We start from the raw sequence: 15,545 nt of genomic DNA on the forward strand, positions 1-15,545 counted from the left end.
GTTTGAGCTGTGAGCCACTGGGCACAGATACCAATTCAACGTATATTCCACATTTGATCAATGTAATTTCATTGAAATTATGTGGAAACAATGTTGATTCAACCAGTGTGTGCCCAGTGAGGAGTGTCTTGAAAAAATGTCCTGAAAAAATGCATCATCTCAAACTTCAGCATCTCAAACTAGCAATGTCCGGTGGTTACCTCCTTGGCTGGCTGGGATGGCCAAGGCCCAGGGGATGTTTTTGTAGGTCTGTTTACTGGTTTGTCTGTTTTTTTTTGGCAGTCTTGTTTCGATATTGGCTCACCCCTGTTCTTTCTAAAGCCTAATCTACACTGAAATTCCTGCATTCTCCTTTGCTCCTCCCCTTTCCCAAGTCCCACCGGCTCAGCAACTGCCTGTTGGACCCCTGGCTTTCCTCTCCTCTCTGCCCCCCCTCCTTCCTGCCTGTCGGTGCTGTGCGTGACAGTAGCTCACTGAGAAGTGGAAATTAGACTAGTAAACAATGATTAGCTCCAGGGCTGGGGCAGCCTGGTCTACCGTGGGTCCTGTCTCCACGCGCCTGCCGCCAGAGCATTATAGGCAACATGAAGCCCTCCAAGCCCCTTCCCATCCCCAGTCCCTTCCCACCACTCTTCTCCCCACCCCAACAGAGTCAGCTTGGGGTCAGGGACAAACTTTCACAGCCAGGTTACAGGAGATAATCACAGGCAAACACGGCAGCCACACGCAAAAAGCACACACATGAGCCCCCCCTGCCGTAAACCTGGCTCTAATTAGAGGTGATGGGGATGCGAGTGGCCACATGTGTATGAAGGAGAGCAGGAGGAGGAGGAGGGCAGTTATGGTGTAGTGTTACACACACAGAAGAATTACCCTGTAGCGAGAGAACAATGAGACATGCGAGAAATAGTCATCCAAGTGTAGCAGTGTCTTCTGTTCTGAGACACCTACAGCACCCGATGTCACAGGAAGGCCAAAAAGATCAGCAAGGACATCAACGACCCATGCCACAGCCTGTTCACCCAGCTATCATCCACAAGGTGAGGTCAGTGCAGGTGCATCAAAGCTGGGACCGAGAGACTGAAAAACAGCTTCTATCTCAAGGCCATCAGACTGTTAATTAAATAGCCATCACTGGCCGGCTTCCACCCGATTACGTAACCCTGCACCTTAGAGGCTGCTGCCCTATATACATAGACTTGTAATCACTATCCACTTTAATAATGGAACACTAGTCACTTTAATAATGTTTAAATAATGTTTACATACTGCTTTACTAATCTCATATGTATATACTGTATCTGTTCTACTGTAGTTTAGTCAATGCCACTCCGACATTGCTCCATCTAATATTTATATGTTTCTTAATTCCATTATTTTACTTTTAGATGAGTGTGTATTGCTGTGAACTGTTAGATACTACTACACTGTTGGAGCTAGGAACACAAGCATTTTCCTACACCCGTAATAACATCTGCTAAATATGTGTATGTGACCAATACAATTTGATTTGATTTGACATTGCTGTGTCTGGTTAACCGAGGAATCATGCTGGATGCTTTCGTGTTTTCACGAACACCACATTTCTGCTGACAAAAGAGGGAGAGGGAAGTGAACAGCTTCTAGACATAGTTATGAAGTTGGATAACTATCAAAAACAGAAAAGAGAGACCAATTTCATTTTGAAGTACAGAGGGTCAAACAAAACTTTACCTCATTGAAGGTATAATATGCAGAATTACAGAGTGTGGCTTCAATTGTAGCCAAACTATGGAATAAAGATGTCTTTTCACATTTCTCTCAACCAATTAGAAGAAACAACCAATTAAACCTAGTAGTAAAACATACACATACAGAGCATGTTTAATGTACCTTCTGATGTTTGAGCTATGCGCTACATTGCATGATTTTACCTGTATTCCATTTCAAGTCTCAGAAGAACAAGACATTTTAAAAATAAACACAAAGGTTTTTTCACCCTTACAAACTTTTCTGTTGTTATTTTTGTAGTTTAACATTTTTAATGTTGAAAGCATCCTTTCTTCCCACCTTCAACATTACTGTACTTCAGTCATACCTTAGAATAATAATACATATTTTGGCTTATGTCAATGTTTAATGTAAATATTGCTCACTTCAGAAAGGATGTTTGCAAAAAAATGTATTATATTTCACCATGTTTTCTCAATGACATTCAATTCACCATTGAAAAAAGGGGCAGGTTTCAGTTTGTTCCACCTTAGTGAGTCTGTCTACAAGTCAGAGACCACTATGATGACACACCAAATGTGTTTGATGGATCCTTTTCGTCTTCTTCTAATGCCTCTTAAGGGGAAAGTAATCCGATTATGTTACTGATCTTGGGTAATCCAAAAGTTACGTTACTGATTACAATTCTGGACAGGCAACTAGAAACATTTAGAAAGTAACCTACCCAACCCTAAATGTAATGAGGTCTCTACAGTTTTTAATAAAAACTCAGCTCAAATCATATTTGAATCAACTTAAGAAAGGCTTGGCAGATTGATCTCTTAAAGATATTCTCCGGTACTTTTGTATACTTTTTAGCCAGTAGTGCTCAGGAGCCAAAAGGGCTCCCAGGATATTGCGTACTACATCACAAATGTGCAGATATGTGCACCACGTCATTGCTGTCTCTCTCGCTCTACCGTGTGTGCGTCTTGCTGGCTGTCACTCAAATGGCGAGGGGCTGAAGCTCATTGGCTGAAACTTGATTGCTAGGGGCTGGCTCACGTGATGGGAAATGTATGGGAAATGCCATCACACAGCTTCCAGAAAACAGTAGCTTTCAAACTGGCTACTTGAGGTAATAGATTATGCATGTATGAACTACACATTGAAACATCCAGCCCAAAGTGGGAGGTTTAAAAATACTTAGTAGTTGCCAAAGTACCGGAGCATATCTTTAATTACTATTATTTAACCTCAGCTATGAAAATAGGCTATGCAATGATTTAAATAATCTAGACCAAAACATTTAAAAAAAATCTGTAACACCCATAGCGAGAATTCCCCCTCCCCCCTTTCCCATTTCCTCATGCACCAATAATGAGTGACTGTGCTGGAGTATTACTGAAGTCTCTGTCCCCCTAACTTACTGCCTCACATTTCGAAAATGTTAGTGCCTTCAATTAGGGTCATTACCTCCCTGCAAAAATAAACTTCACAGTTGGTGAGAAAACTAGAAACACAAATGTCTTCTTTGACACTGAGGGGGGAAAAAGTTTTGCATCGGGAACTAAAATTCAACTTTGATTTCAATGAAGAATAAACTGTACTTTGTAATGCATGCCAAGGACAAGGCTCAGGTTGAGCATGATGCGTGCTACCAGGCATGAAAGCATGATATACTGTATTTCAGGTACCAAAACCGACATCTTTAGTGTCACCATTCCACCTGCACCTTTTGAGGGATCAGAATGCCATTCAACCCTTTTGATCTCCTGAAAAGTTTCCTCCTAACTCTTTGGCACTCAAGAGCCACTTCAGAGAGCACCCAGAGGGCACCTGAGGTGTATTGTGATATTATATAAAGAAAGCTGCCATTGGATGGCTCTAACCTGGTCTCAGAGCATTTCGTATTATTCTGTACGTAAATCCAAGACACTCCATTTAGCATGATATGTTAAGTTTCGTATGGTATGTATTCATTTGTGGTTGTTCATCACCCATTTCCTATGATATGGTACTAATTACAATTCATATTATACAATGGCAAGAAAAAAGCATGTGAACCCTTTGGAATGACCTGGATTTCTGCATGAATTAGTCATAAAATTTGATCTGATCTTCATCTAAGTCACAACAATAGACAAACACAGTGTGCTTAAACTAATAAAATACAAATTATTGTATTTTTTCTTGTCTGTATTGAATAGATCATTTCAATATTCACAGTGTAGGTTGGAAAAAGTATGTGATCCCCTAGGCTAATGACTTCTCCAAAAGCTAATTGGAGTCAGGAGTCAGCTAACCTGGAGTCCAATCAATGAGACGAGATTGAAGATGTTGGTTAGAGCTGTCCTGCCCTATAAAAACACTCACAAAATTTGAGTTTGCTATTCACAAGAAGCATTGCCTGATGTGAACCATGCCTCGAACAAAAGAGATTTCAGAAGACCTGAGATTAAAAATTGTTGACTTGCATAAAGCTGGAAAGGGTTACAAAAGTATCTCTAAAAGCCTTAATGTTCATCAGTCCACGGTAAGACACATTGTCTATAAATGGAGAAAGTTCAGCACTGTTGCTACGCTCCGTAGGAGTGGCTGTCCTGCAAAGATGACTGCAAGAGCACAGTGCAGAATGCTCAATGAGGTTAAGAAGAATCCTGGAGTGTCAGCTAAAGACTTACAGAAATCTCTGGAACATGCTAACATCTCTGTTGACGAGTCTACGATACGTAAAACACTAAACAAGAATGGTGTTCATGGGAGGACACCACGGAAGAAGCCACTGCTGTCCAAAAAAAACCATTGCTGCACGTCTGAAGTTCGCAAAATAGTCCCTTGGATGTTCCACAGCGCTTCTGGCAAAATGTTCTGTGGACAGATGAAAATAAAGTTGAGTTGTTTGGAAGAAACACACAACACTATGTGTTGAGAAAAAAAGGCACAGCACACCTACATCAAAACCTCATCCCAACTGATGGAGGGAGCATCATGGTTTGGGGCTGCTTTGCTGCCTCAGGGCCTGGACAGCTTGCTATCATCGAAGTTGGATGATGCAACAGGTCAACGACTCAAAACACAGAAGTAAATCAACAGAATGGCTTCATCAGAAGAAAATACGCCCATTCAGAGTCTTGACCTCAACCCGATTTAAAATGCTGTGGCATGACCTCGAGAGCGGTTCACACCAGACATCCTAAGAATATTGCTGAACTGAAACAGTTTTGTAAAGATGAATGGTCCAAAATTCCTCCTGACCGTTGTGCAGGTCTGATTTGCAACTACAGAAAATGTTTGGTTGAGTTTATTGCTACCAAAGGAGAGTCAACCAGTTATTAAATCCAAAAGTTCACATACTTTTCCCACCCTACACTGTGAATGTTTACATGGTGTGTTCAATAAAGACATGAAAACATATAATTGTTTGTGTGTTATTAATTTAAGCAGACTGTGTTTGTCTATTGTTGTGACTTAAAAGAAGATCAGATCATTTTATGACCAATTGATGCAGTAATCCAGGTAATTCCAAAGGGTTCACATACTTTTTCTTGACCCATTATGTTACAAATTTGCAAAACATGATATGTTAGGAATTCTAGCTAGGTGGCTAACATTAGCTAGCTGGTTAACATTAGCTCGGCTAGGGGTTAAGTTTATACAAGAAAATATTTAACTAGGCAAGCCAGTTAAGAACAAATTCTTATTTACAATGACGGCCTACCCCGGACCAATTGTGTGCCACCCTATGGGACTCCCAATCACAGCTGGATCTGATACAGCCTGGATTTGAATCAGGGACTGTGGTGATGCCACTTGCACTGAGATGCCGTGCCTTAGACCGCTGTGCCACTCGGTAGCCCAGGGTTAGGGTTAAGGTTAGGGTTAAGAGTAGGAGTTAATGAAGGGTTAGGGGAAGGGTTAGCTAAAAGTGTTAAGGTTGAGGTTAGGAGAAGGGGAAGGAGTTGCAAAGTAGCTAAAAAGTAGTAAGTAGTCGAAAAGTTGCTAATTAGCTAAAATGCTAAAGTTGTCTGTGATTAAATTCAAACTCGCAAACTTTGGGGTTGCTAGACTTTAGGTTTCGGGTAAGGGTTAGCTAAAAGGCTTATTAAGGTTAGGGTTATGGGAAGGGTTAGCTAAAAGGGTTAAGGTTAGGGGCAGGGGATTTTGTTGCAAAGTAGCTAAAAAACAGTAAGTAGTTGAAAAGTTGCTAATTATCTAAAATGCTAATGTTGTCCATAATGCGATTCGAACTCTCAACCTTTTGGTTTTTGCCTTAAGTAACCATCTGTTCTATGCAAATATACGAAACATAACATACCATACTAAATGGAGTGTCTCGGATTATGTACAGAATAATATGAAAGGCTCTGAGACCAGGTTGCTGGCTCATATCTGAAACATGGCTCTCACGGAAAACTACAGGCACTTTTATGCTTTGTAAATGCTTGAAGAAATGCTGTAGCATGAGACCTGCTGAAAATATGAATATGAATTTTTCATGGATTTTCTCTGCTAAAATTTCGTCCTTTATGTTTAGAGGTGTTTGTATAAGCATACTTATGTAAGGCAAGTTAGTCTATTTACCTGTATTTCAAATGCAACATTGTATTTATCATTTTTAAATAACCTGATATTTTTACACAGGCAGGTAGTTCTTCATAATGGCAAAATAAACAGTCTATATATAGTCTATAGACAATATTTCAATCCACACGTGGATAACTATTTTAGTTGCATCCATGTAAACTATGGGTAATTTTCATTTTATATCACTAGACAAGTGTGTAAGAGCCACCCAAGACCTTATCACGATGAGGGTTAATTTAATTTAAACACTTCTGATAGGTACCCATCCCTAGTTCAATAAGCTAAATGTAATTTAGGCTATTCAAGAAAGGAAATTCAGATAATGATGGAAGATCTAACATAATTGTATTATTACAAATATTATTTGTTTCATCTTCTGCGCAATATTATGGAAAGCCTTCGGACTCGGGTAGGCTCGTACGCAACTTTCACTGACCTTCAGAGTTCGATTTGAACCGCGACATAGTTGAGTGATTGAAAATACTATCACAAAGATATACAACTGACTGTATGCAGCTCTAAAAGAACGCAATATGCAACAACGCGTTGCACAGTACCTGAAAAGTAGTAAAACTTACTGAAAACCCATGCTTTTTAAATACATGTATTAGGCTACATGGCACCATGAGAACATTCATATTTTTATGAGAGAGACTAAACAGAGTTTAAGTTAGGCTAATTATGGAGAGAATAGAATGTCCATGCAGACGCGCACAAAAGCCAACCATACGTTATCGACTATACGAGAAACAAACCGTATGCTATACGCTTTTCTGTACCAAACTGCGCCCTTGAGTTTTCTAAGTATAAGAAAGTATAACAATTTAAAATGGGATCGTCTGTCACTATTCGAGTTTGTAAAATAATCGTTACTTTCCTCCTAAACTTGTCACTAGTTACTGGAGCTCACCTCCGGGGACAGCGGTTGCTCTTGCGCGCTCTGTTTCCCAGTGCGCGGCGCGCGTCGAGGTCCAACAGCAGAAAGATAATATATAGTGGGGTCTGCAGGGCTACCACAATGGGAGGAGTATGAAAATGATGCTGAGCCCTGCCCACAGACTGCAAACATATAAGACACCGTGCTGAAGCAAAACTAGTCACTAAGGTTTTACATCTTGCTGAAAAGTGTGACTAGAGAACAACTTCACCATAACTCACCAAGCTTAATCTGAGATAATTTCCCAAGAAGTACTGAGACTGTCACCGTCTCAGCAGGACACTTTGGACTTTAAACTAACTGAACTAGTTTTATATTAGATGGATTCATTGAAATTGAACATCACAAAATCACTTTTGAAAAGTAAGCTGGACTAAAACTGACTGAGAGTGCTGAAAAAAGTGGAACTTTTTTGTACTGTTTTTTTTCTATTCACAATATCTGTCTCCAGGAATAGGTCATAAATCATCCAGAACCATGGCACTGCTGGACACAGAGTTTGAGGGTAGCAGCAGCATCATCAGGGAGTGGAGTGGACAGGTCCAGCCAGCGCTGGTCGCCTCCTTGGTTTTTCTCTTCTGTCTGGAAGCCTGTCTGTGGGTCAGGAATCTCAGACTCAAGAAAAGGCTGCCAGGACCTTTTGCCTGGCCGGTGGTGGGCAATGCCATGCAGCTGGGGCAGATGCCTCATATCACCTTCTCCAAGCTGGCAAAGAAGTACGGCAACGTGTATCAGATAAGACTGGGCTGCAACAACATAGTGGTGCTTAATGGAGACACAGCAATACGAGAAGCTTTGGTTCAGCACAGCACAGAGTTTGCAGGCAGACCTGACTTTGTGTCTTTTCGGATGATTTCAGGAGGCAGGAGCATGACATTCACTAACTACAGCAAACAGTGGAYYARGCACCGGAYYATRGCWCAYWCRACCATTAGAGCTTTCTCCTCAGCAAACAGCCAGACCAAGAAAGCATTTGAGCAGCACGTTTTAGGAGAATCTATGGATCTTGTGCAGGTATTTCTGAGAATGAGTGCAGATGGACGATATTTTAATCCCGCTCATGAATTTACAGTAGCTGCTGCTAATGTAATCTGTGCCCTGTGCTTTGGAAAACGTTATGGCCATGATGACATTGAGTTTAGAACTCTCCTAGGCAGAATGGACAAGTTTGGAGAGACGGTGGGGGCTGGCAGCTTGGTGGATGTCATGCCCTGGCTTCAGAATTTCCCAAATCCTGTCCGCAGCGTCTACCAGAATTTCAAACACATAAATGAGGAGTTTTTTGCCTTTGTGAAAGACAAAGTGGTGCAGCACCGAGAAACCTTCAACCCTAATGTGACCCGGGACATGAGTGATGCTATCATTAATGTGATTGAGCACGGAAAGGACAGTGGACTGACCAAAGACTTCACAGAAGGAACAGTCACAGACCTTATTGGAGCCGGCCAAGACACAATGTCAACCATTTTACAATGGATTCTCCTGCTTTTGATCAAATACCCCATCATCCAAACCAAGCTGCAGGAGCAGATTGACAAAGTGGTAGGCCGTGACAGGCTGCCCTGTATTGAGGACAAAGCCAGCCTGGCTTACCTAGATGCCGTTATCTATGAGACCATGCGCTACACCAGCTTTGTACCCCTCACCATCCCCCACTCCACCACCTCAGATGTCACCATCGAAGGCTTCCACATCCCCAAAGACACAGTGGTCTTCATCAACCAGTGGTCTGTCAACCACGACCCTTTACAGTGGAAGGACCCACATCTCTTTGACCCTTCACGGTTCCTAGATGAAAGCGGTGCCCTTGACAAAGACCTAACTAACAGCGTCATGATCTTCTCCACTGGTAAGAGGCGATGTATTGGCGACCAGATTGCCAAAGTGGAAATCTTTTTATTTACAGCCATCTTGCTTCACCAGTGTACCTTTGAGAGCAACCCCTCAGAGGCCCTGACCCTTGATTGTTCCTATGGGCTCGCACTGAAGCCCCTGCACTACACCATCACAACCAAGCTCAGGGGAAAGCTGCTCGGTCTGGTGTCACCTGCATAAAAATCTCATCCCAATATTGTGACTCAAGGCCAGCAAAAACTACAAATTTGCCAAGCAATGATATTTTACAGTGAGTATTAGTAAACATGCACTGAATGTTGTTGTTGAGTGTAATATTTCATATTTAATATTTAATTAATATCTGATCACAATTTAATATGTTTGCATTGTTGTTGATACAGGACTGAACGTATGATTACAGTGAAGGAAAGTTTGCTAGGTATAGCTATATCTCCTGGGGGCCAGGGGACGGGGCATGGGGTCAATCAATTTGAACAGGTTCTCAAACTATGTACTTTATCATATTCTTTAAGGAAGTATACTTTTGTTTCATATACATTTTGAGCTTTGAGCGTACTTCATATACAGTATTTAGCATGTTAACATATGAAAATATGTGCAGGAAACTAGAATATTCCTCAACAGTCAATGGAAAGTTATATCACAGTGTAATATGCCTGTGAGTGTTTGTGAATGTTGTAGTCACACCTGAAGGACCACAGTTTGTTGCCTTGAGGACTTTGTGGATGTCACTCATTAACATGGTGATGTTTCAATGAATTTATCTTTTTCACATAAAGCTATCACAATTTTTTTTAAATATATATATTTCAGGTATGAACAATATTTGTTAAGTATTATAATCAAATCCACTATCTACTGTACACCATGCATATGAGCACATTGAATACTGTTGACAGATGCTGACGAACTGCTAAAGGAAAATCAAGATACGTATTTTCCATAGCCTACTGTGTGAAGACAACTCAGTGTTAACAGCACTGTTGCCTCTGTGCAGCTTCACGCTCAGTGTCTCCAACAATATTTGGAGGTGTTTCAATGGAGAGGTGGGTTTCTACTGGAGTCTAGAAGCATGGTACTGATAATGCTGATGAACAGGTGGGAGAGGACCAATTCTAAACACTGACCACATTGATCTTCTCAGAAATCTACTTTACTGAACAGGCACTCCAGCTACACAGCCCATCCCTTCATATCCAAACCAACTGCCACTAAATACAATATTACTACACAAATCAATGGAGTTTTGATGTATTTTCAAAAATGCATGTATGTTTACACCTCAAGGCTCTGAAATCTGTAGATGTAATGTCACCTTTGTCAAAGATCATGTATTCAGAAATGTATTAAATATTGTTCAGAATATCTGCCTCTCTCAAACCAAGAAACTCAACTACAGCATGTGTTGAATGTCCAGGCAAGGATTCATGATTGAAAATATGTTGTTTTGTTTGTTTGTTTGTTTTATATGATTGAAAAATAAGCTACATCTGGAATGAATAAAACAACGTTTAAATCAATCAGGGGCTGATAGTGACTGATTCTGCTTCTCTCTCGTTTGTCATTGATTAACTCATTAAGCACCTCATCACTGGAAGGTTTGCATTCTCCTCTCCATGTGTTGTTCTTTGTAGTAACACACTTCATGTACAGCGGAATTAATATGAGGTGGTGCATAACACATTACAAAGTAACAATTATTATGGGGATTCACACTCTAAGGTGCATTGTATAATACAATACTTAATCAATTATAATAAAACTGTAAACAAGTGTTTATCACTGGTTACAATCATTATGTTTTACAGCTAGTCTACACCAGTCCTGCATGTTTGATCTCATCAAAACTGTTAAAACACATCAAATGTATTTGAATTGTGATCTGGTTTGGCAACAATACATCATATAACAGAGGAATCTCTCCTTGCAGCAAGCACTACCATCAGAGCACAGAATTCCATAGAAGTTGAATTCCTGCTGAATAGCATTGAAACCCCTGTAGGTCTACTTTCTAAAAGTTATTTGTTTCTCTCCGTAGCCTTATTACTAGTGTAATTGTCAGAGGTCCCTGTTTTGAAATCACTCTTTAACTATTTTGATAAAGCCTCAAGCCTAAGAGTTATATTATCTCGTTTATATGTTTAAAAGGACCCTTATGCTAACAAAAGCTCTTGTAAATGTATACTTTTATAAAACATATACAAGTGTATTGTTTGTTTCTGTTCTGTGTGCAGATGCAAAACCCAGAGCTTTCATAGTCATATCTTGGATTCTATTCCTAGTGGTGTTTAGAGTTAACAGAACATGGGCTGAAAATAACAGATAAAAAAATTATGTCATTAAAAATGCATACATTAGTTTACAATCCACAGAAGAAAGCTCAACTGAATATTTTAAAGTTACAAGCAGTCCTCCCTTAGCCTGGGTACTTCACTGAGACTTTTGATTGATTGATTTATTTTATTTTGCTGTATTTCAGTCAGGAAAAAGTCCTACATACGTTCTAGTCATTTAGCAGACGGTTTTATCCAGCACAATTAGGGTTATGTGCCTTGCTCAATGGCACATCAATAGATAGTTCACCTAATCAGCTCAGGGATTCAAACCAGCGCTCTTTTGGTTACTTGCCATCGTGCTGAACCGCCAAGTTACCTGCCGCCTTAGAGAGGTAATCAAGCGATTTCCACAATCCAGAATGTAACCGGACCAATCAGTGTCCCATGAGTTTAGTTACGGTGAGTTTAGCTGAGGTGGTCTTTGTGACTGAAATCTGGAACCCTAACTACTACACCATTTATAGAAAGCATCTAAAATGATCCCCTGTGGTACCTGTATTGTGTTTAAAGGTAGTGCAGCCCAATCTTTCAGGTCCTCTGGCCCACTAAATCTCAACTCTTTCTGGTTTAGCTCTTGGCTGGCAGGCCTGACTGGTTGCTGCTTTATTCCTTGTCTTACCGTGGGGTTGAGTGTTAGGTATAAGAAAGAACTGACACTCAGCTGGAATGAGCGACACGGTGCTAAAAGAAATGAATAGGAGTTTTAATGGCTGCTCTGTGGTCACAATGGGAGGGGAGAGATAATAAAAAACCTGAGTCCCTGACCCCTCCCACTAAGAAGATATATAAGGGAGTGTCAAAGCTGAAATCTTCATTCCTCTAATGTGGTCATCTGAAGACGGACACCAACTGCACCACTGCTAACCGCTCAACCTGATCGAGCCTGTTCACAAGCCAGCACGGAGGAGGAGGAGACAGAGACTGTAGTGTGTAAGAGGTGCTGAAAACCTTCTTCATTGTCTCGATTCATTTTCTAAATTTTCAGATCATAATGTAGGACTGACCATACTTAAAGAAAGACTACTTATTTTTAATTTTTTGGAATTGAGGTGAGAGGAGGATCCATTTAAATTATACGGTTACAAGGAATAACATTCAACAAGGAAAAAGTGTAATTTCTCAAAGTTTGAAGAATTGGACAACAGAAATAGAACATCTTAGAACCATGGCACTGCTGGACACAGAGTTTGAGGGCAGCAGCAGCATCATCAGGGAGTGGAGTGGACAGGTCCAGCCAGCGCTGGTCGCCTCCTTGGTTTTCCTCTTCTGTCTGGAAGCCTGTCTGTGGGTCAGGAATCTCAGACTCAAGAAAAGGCTGCCAGGACCTTTTGCCTGGCCGGTGGTGGGCAATGCCATGCAGCTGGGGCAGATGCCTCATATCACCTTCTCCAAGCTGGCAAAGAAGTACGGCAACGTGTATCAGATAAGACTGGGCTGCAACAACATAGTGGTGCTTAATGGAGATGCATCAATACGAGAAGCCTTGGTTCAACACAGCACAGAGTTTGCAGGCAGACCCAACTTTGTGTCTTTTCAGTCAGTGTCTGGTGGTAACAGCATGACATTCTCTAACTACAGCAAACAGTGGAGGACGCACCGGAAGATCGCTCAGACCACCATTAGAGCTTTCTCTTCTGCCAACAGCCAGACCAAAAAAGCATTTGAACAGCATGTTGTGGCAGAGGCCACTGAGCTCATTGAAGCTTTCCTCAAACTCAATGCTGAGGGACAGTTTTTCAACCCTGCTCATGAACTGACAGTAGCTGCTGCTAATGTAATCTGTGCCCTATGCTTTGGAAAACGTTATGGACATGATGACATTGAGTTTAGAACCCTTCTGGGCAGCGTGGACAAGTTTGGAGAGACGGTGGGGGCTGGCAGCTTGGTGGATGTCATGCCCTGGCTTCAGTATTTCCCAAATCCTGTCCGCAGCGTCTACCAGAGCTTCAAACACCTCAATAAAGAGTTTTTCACCTTTGTGAGAGACAAGGTTGTGGAGCACAGGGAGACATTTGACCCTGAAGTGACCCGGGACATGAGTGATGCCATTATTGGGGTCATTGACAAGGCGGACAGTGATACCGGGTTGACGGAGGCCCACACAGAAGGGACAGTGTCTGATCTGATTGGTGCAGGACTGGATACTGTGTCCACTTGCCTTCATTGGATGCTCCTTTTATTGGTGAAATACCCCAACATCCAAACCAGACTGCAGGAGCAGATTGACAAAGTGGTAGGCCGTGACAGGCTGCCCTGTATTGAGGACAAAGCCAGCCTGGCTTACCTAGATGCCGTTATCTATGAGACCATGCGCTACACCAGCTTTGTACCCCTCACCATCCCCCACTCCACCACCTCAGATGTCACCATCGAAGGCTTCCACATCCCCAAAGACACAGTGGTCTTCATCAACCAGTGGTCTGTCAACCACGACCCTTTACAGTGGAAGGACCCACATCTCTTTGACCCTTCACGGTTCCTAGATGAAAGCGGTGCCCTTGACAAGGATCTGACCAGCAGTGTGATGATATTCTCAGCAGGAAAGAGGCGATGTATCGGTGACCAGATAGCCAAAGTGGAGGTATTTTTATTTTCTGCTATTTTGATTCACCAGTGCACATTTGAAAATAATCCAAGTCAGGACCTCTCCTTAGACTGCTCCTATGGGTTAACACTGAAGCCCCTGAACTACAAGATCTCTGCCAAGCTCAGAGGAGAATTACTTACTGGGGCATAAAATCTTGTTCTTTGTGTTTTCAAACAGAGCACCCATTAATGGAGTGCAGTAATCCAATGTAATATAAAAGGTATGTACACAACAGTGAATGTTTATGCTTTAATACTGTAGGTACTAACCATAAGATTTATATTAATACTTTACTATTATTATTATCATTAGCTAATCTGATTGTTGATTGTGCTTCTACACCTGCATTACTAGCTGTTTGGGGTTTTAGGCTGGGTGTCTGTACAGCACTTCGAGATATTAGCTGATGTACGAAGGGCTATATAAAATAAAATTGATTGATTGATTGATTGTATAAATCACTTTTTGTGACAGATAACTGAATCATGTTTGTATTTCTATAATTGTATTGTACAGGCTATCTATGGGAAATTCCTGACATTTGGAACCAAGATATGTTATCCCTACAGATTTAGGAAAATAGATATTGTAGCAATCATGTTACAAAATATCCCTTCTAAATTCTCATAGAAATTGGAAACACGATATTTGAGTTTTATGGACAATTTCACTCCATCAAAGTATTATGTCACAGTAGAATCTAATCTACAAAATAAATTAATACAAAAATAACCTAGAGATATGTTTGCAGATTGCTACACAAGTGTAAGAATTGAAATTACTATGATGTGGCAGCCCAAAGTCACAGTTTGTAATAAATCTTAAGTATCTTTTGTTATATATGAGGGTATTTAGTTTGGCCACCTCAGTTTGGCATATAAACTGGTGGTCATGAATCAATTTTACTCTAAGTGCTTTGTTGTTGCAGTGATGTGGAGAAATCATGTGATGTGTTGCCCATGTTGATATTGTACATCCTCTGACCCATTCAGATTTGTATTCATAGTGTTTGTATCTGCATAAGTACATACTGTAATAACAATTATACATTTTCAGAAGTTTTGGTGCACTTACATAATTCCATTGTATTATGATGTATTATGTTCTGGTTGGGTCATAAACATGTAGTGTATGATATCCATAGTGCCTGAGCTCCATGCAATAAATCCTATACTCCTTCTCAGCCCTGTCTGTGGCGTATCTCAGTCTTAGGAGAGCACAAACGCTATGAACAAGACAATGCAGGGAGGTCAAAGAGGTAATAATAGATCATGATGTCGAGTCTGTGTGTTGCCATGAAAGATTGATGCGGACCTTGGGTGTTAGCAGCACACATGCTCTGCCTCCAGACCCCAACACCCTGGGTCTGGTAGGGCACATACAGTCACAGCCCCAGCCACAGGCCCCACTCATCAATATTTCACCCAGGGCACTCTGTACTTGGGCTGTAATCCCTATTTAACCCACACACTCTGATTCAGGAGCAGCCAGGTCACCCATGATACAAGTCAGTATTCGACGTCCGTCCCTGTCTGAGGACGTTGAGTAATGA

At 41.2% G+C, this 15,545-nt stretch overlaps 1 long non-coding RNA gene and 2 pseudogenes across 1 annotated transcript; 2 read left to right on the forward strand and 1 right to left on the reverse strand.

Annotated features, from left to right (window-relative positions):
- Nucleotides 1-1,688: 1,688 nt before the first annotated feature.
- LOC139028238 (uncharacterized) lies at nucleotides 1,689-7,255 on the reverse strand. Its single transcript, XR_011480424.1, has 2 exons — nucleotides 7,187-7,255; nucleotides 1,689-4,560 (listed from the first exon to the last, which is right to left on the reverse strand). It is a non-coding gene; the product is annotated as an uncharacterized lncRNA (long non-coding RNA).
- Nucleotides 7,256-7,394: 139 nt separating this feature from the next.
- Nucleotides 7,395-10,590, forward strand: LOC111968773 (cytochrome P450 1B1 pseudogene; annotated as a pseudogene).
- A 1,649-nt stretch (nucleotides 10,591-12,239) lies between these two features.
- LOC111968774 (cytochrome P450 1B1 pseudogene) lies at nucleotides 12,240-15,176 on the forward strand (annotated as a pseudogene).
- Nucleotides 15,177-15,545: the final 369 nt, after the last annotated feature.

The sequence above is a fragment of the Salvelinus sp. IW2-2015 genome, linkage group LG9 (assembly GCF_002910315.2).
Source record: "Salvelinus sp. IW2-2015 linkage group LG9, ASM291031v2, whole genome shotgun sequence".
Classification (NCBI taxonomy): Eukaryota; Metazoa; Chordata; class Actinopteri; order Salmoniformes; family Salmonidae; genus Salvelinus; species Salvelinus sp. IW2-2015.